The sequence below is a fragment of the Peromyscus californicus genome, unplaced genomic scaffold, assembly GCF_007827085.1.
Source record: "Peromyscus californicus insignis strain IS unplaced genomic scaffold, ASM782708v3 Scaffold_5__1_contigs__length_169319896, whole genome shotgun sequence".
Lineage (NCBI taxonomy): Eukaryota > Metazoa > Chordata > Mammalia > Rodentia > Cricetidae > Peromyscus > Peromyscus californicus.
The window spans coordinates 44,353,103-44,357,841 of record NW_026294573.1 but is presented as its reverse complement, the minus strand read 5'-3'; positions in this window follow the sequence as shown (position 1 = coordinate 44,357,841).

The window sequence follows — 4,739 nt, the reverse complement described above, 5'->3', positions numbered from 1 at the left end:
CTCTGTTTCCATATTTATTCATATTTTCTTCATTATTTTGGCAAAGAAATTCTGGTTACATGAATAGGCAGTGCTGGAGGTGATGAGGAAATTTTGACTCAGTATACAGCTTACTCAAGGAAATGACTCCATGTAAAACCTTACAATTTATTGTGCCTCCATAGCATCTCCTATAGGGCTCATCTGCACTAAGTTTCTAATTTATTAAGGGATTGTTGCAAAAGCTAAGTGAGCAGTGTAAGCAGTCCACAGTGTGGGAGGCTAGGGAGGAGAAGAACTCGGGGAAGGTGTGGGTACAGTGCTGGGACCCAGCCAGACTAAAAAGTGAGCCCATTTGGGGGCTTTTGTTTTTGTTTTTGTTTCTTTCTTTTTGTTACTGTTGGTTTTTTGATTTGTTTGTTTAGTTTAGTTTAGTTTTTTTTTTTTTTGATTGTTTGTCTTAATTTTGGTGATTTTTTTTTTGATTTTTCGAGACAAGGTTTCTCTTTGTAGCTCTGTGCCTTTCCTGGAACTCAGCTCTGTAGACCAGGCTGGCCTTGAACTCACAGAGATCCGCCTGCCTCTGCCTCCCAAGTGCTGGGATTAAAGGCGTGCGCCACCACCGACAGGCGGAATTTTTTTTTTTTTTTGCTTATTTATGATTTGAAAAGATGTCAAAGAAAGATTAAAAAACATAATCTTTATTTCCCAAAAACAGTCATTATTGACATCATTTTAAGTCCTGATATTTTTATGAAGCAAGGAACCTAGTGGATAGACCCATTGAATAAGACTTCTCTGACTATGTCTTATTAGTGTTTTATTTTATTTAAATAACCAGTGGAGCAAAAAGCTAAATTATAAAGCAATTGGAAAATACACCTTCTTCCCTCTGGCTGCCTGTCTCCACGTGTCTCTCCTGAGGATATCAGTCTTACTGAATTAAGGGTCCACCCTGCCCAGTGTGAGCTCATCCCAACTAGTCATATCTGCACTGAGGGGCCCAGTGTAAGGTCACACTCATGGCTGTAGCTAGAGTTTTCCTGGTCCTGCCTGGCCCATGGTCAGGACAAATCTTTCACCTGCCTGTCCCACAGCCACTCAGACCCAACCAAGTAAACACACAGAGACTTATATTGATTACAAACTGTATGGCCATGGCAGGCTTCTTGTTATCTAGTTCTATCTTAAATTAACCCATTTCTATTAGTCTATAAGTTGCCACATGGCTCATGGCTTTACCAGTACCTTACTTCTCGCTTGTCATGGCAGCAGCTGGCAGTGTCTCTCTGCCTCAGCCTTCCACTTCCCAGAATTCTCCTCTCTCCGTGTCCCACCTATACTTCCTGCCTGGCTACTGGCCAATCAGCATTTTATTTATACAGAGCAATATCCACAGCACATGGACTCTAGTTAGTATGACTTTATCATGTCATCTGGGGGATGAAGTTCAACCCACTACATATTTATAATGGTTAATTTTATTTATCAGTGGACTTGGCTATGGTGACTAGAGATTTGTCAACATTTTTCTGGGTGCTTCTGTGAAAGTGTTCACCTTTAATAAACTAAGCATTTAAATTGGTAGGTTTTGAATAAAGTTGCACTCCATAAAGTGCTAGGCCTTGCCTAGCTGTTTGGAGGTCTTAACAGAATAAAGACTACTTCCCCAAACAAGTAGAGACTCCAGCCCCAGCTTTGGCTCTTCCCTGCATCTTCCTCTTGCAAGCCTTCACTAGCTTCCTATAGAGTCGGGACTCACTGGCTTCTTTGAGCTAAGTGATGTATGTATAAGCTAGCTTCTGCTTAGTTACAAACAAGCCAAAATGCCCTGGCAGGCAGCAACAGCTTCACCTCTCAATCCTGGCAGGTTTTTTCCTAGTTTGCACCTGATTGGCTGATGTCTGCGGTCCCCTGGCAACTTAGTCTAGATAACAAAGGTTTGCTGGACCTAGGTGACCTCAGCTGGGATAATTCTCAGCCCCAGGAAGTTCCTACAGTGGTCTACCCTGAGCCTCTTCAATGATTCTAAAAAGTATCAAGAGAGGGAGAGAAAAAGCCCAAGTGCAAGCTTGTTTACAGTCTGCCCTGATTTCCAGATCATGTCACAGTGTGACAATAAACATGTCTACCCAAGGGCTGTCAGTGCTACAATCCGTTATACTGAGTTTCTCCTGGTGTGAAGCACCCAGCAGCCTGTGAGATACTCTGGCCAAAATAACTGAGCTTGAATCTCATTGAGCTCTAAATTAACTTCTATTTTCAGGAAATTCACAGGGTAGTTGAAGAAAGATAAATAGACAAGTTGCCATTAATGCAGCAAACTGAAATGTCCCTGTGACTTCCTGGCCTCCTTTGGGTAGTGCCATGTGGTCAGTTCTGGCCAATGAGATGAAGAGTAATATACTTAAGGCTAAGCACTAAAATTGCCTTGGTGAGACCCTTCAAGACTCTTCTCTGTTGCTCCTATGGCCAGCAGTGTTCTGTAGCAAATCCAGTCTGGGTCTGGGAGTGAGGCCAATAGCTTATAGATAGCAGGCTTAACCTGAGTTGGCTGTGTAGGAATGGGTGCTGTGTCTTTCTGTCTGTCTTTCTGTATGCTGTGACTATGTGTTGTTCTCATAGGTTGATAAATAAAGCTGATTCGGCCTATAGCAAGGTAGAATATAGCTAGGCGGGAAAGCCTCACAGAATACAGGAAGAAAGAAGGGCAGAGTTGAGGCAGAAAGCCATTCAGCCACCCAGGGAGCAAGATGCCAGCAGACCGGTAATGCCACGGTCACATGACAAAATACAGATGAATAGAAATGGGTTAATTTAAGTTTTAAGAGCTAGTAATAAGCCTGAGCCATCGGCCAAACATCTATAATTAATGTAAGCCTCTGAGTGATTATTTTATAAACGGCTGTGGGACCTGGCAGGACGCATAAAAGCCTCTGGCTACAAATTGGAAGGCGTCACTGTTCTGTGCTTGGGAGCTTCTGGAGCTGCCTGTCTGTAGTGGGCAGCTGTTGGAGCCATGGCCTGAAGCACCACCCCTAGTGAGGCAGCTGTAGCTGTTACACCTGCCTATGACCTTGGGGTACCTGCCCCTGGGATGCACGAATAGTGTTCTCTCTTGGCTGCCCGGTAGTTTGGATACTGAGATCTTAGACCAAGTCATTCAGCATGGGACATAGCTCAGCTTTCCTGGACCCTACAGTAAATCTCCCATGGTTGTGAATTTACCCCAAAATAAATTCCTTTGATCCTTAAGCTGATTCCATGGATTGCTAGCAATTTAATCACATTACCTGTCCTTACAGTTCAACCTTGCCAATCCCAAACCGGACACAAGTGACCTGGGTTTGTCAGTGTCATGGAAACTGTTCAGGAGGGTCTTCACTCTAGGTTCAGAGATGTAAGAGCTCCTACAACTGCATGTCATGTGTGGCTCTTGTCTGGGGGGACCTGAACAAAACAACTGAGAATATACAATTTAGAAATAAATTGGGACATTTGCTTGCAGAATGGGTATTGTTCTTTCCACATATCCTGGATGTAGCTTGTGTTTAAAAAACCTGTTGATGCAAGCATAGTGGTGCTCGCCTTTAATCCCAGCACTCTGAAGGCAGAAGCAGTGGGATCTCTCTGAGTTGGAGGCCAGCCTTGTCTACATAGTGAGTTCAGAGAGCCTGTCTCAAAAAACAAACAATAAATCATATATATATGATATATATTATACATATACATATTTTATATATATGTATATATATATATATATATATATATATATATATATATATATATATAAACGCTGCCCAGGTCTTTCAAAAATGTACATGGAACTATGCACAGATAAAAATAAAGTAATAGCTAGGATTTTATTTTAAACACGTAAGCATGGATACTTATTATTTTGTGACTTGAGCATGCCAGGCAAGTACTTTACTACTAAACTACACCCCAGTCCAATTAGAGCTTTTTAATAATGTTTTTTAAGTAAATTGAAGCAAATGTGTCCATGAATTATTGAATGTGGGTGGTAGATATATGAGGGTTCAGTATGCTAGCCTACTTTTATGTATTCTTAAGATTGTTTAGGATGGAAGTAAAAATAATGCCCCATAAACTTTTATTATTTTTTAGCACATTGAATACACACACACACACACACACACACACACACACACACACACACACAGGTTTTTCGAAACAGGGTTTCTCTGTAGCTTTGCGCCTTTCCTGGAACTCACTCTGTAGTCCAGGCTGGCCTTGAACTCACAAAGATCCACCTGCCTCTGCCTCCCGAGTGCTGGGATTAAAGGCGTGGGCCACCACCGCCCGGCTTGATTGAACATATATTTATTGAGGGAAAGTGGTGAAAATCCATGAGAGTAGGGTTCCAAGGGAAGAATACCTCAGAAGACATTGTGTGCTTGTTTTTTTTTTTTTTTTTTTTTTTTTTTTGGTTTTTCGAGACAGGGTTTCTCTGTGTAGCTTTGCGCCTTTCCTGGGACTCACTTGGTAGACCAGGCTGGCCTCGAACTCACAGAGATCCGCCTGGCTCTGCCTCCCGAGTGCTGGGATTAAAGGCGTGCGCCACCACCGCCCGGCTTGTGTGCTTGTTTTATGTGCCGTTCAGATAGCTTCCTGAGATGAGATTCCCAGAAGACATCAAAGCTACGTGCACTGGTGGGCTGTTTTGTTTGCAGGGTAGAATCACGGCCAGGGCCTCAGTGTCAGGCAAGTGTTCTTTCGCACAGCTACATCCTCAGCCT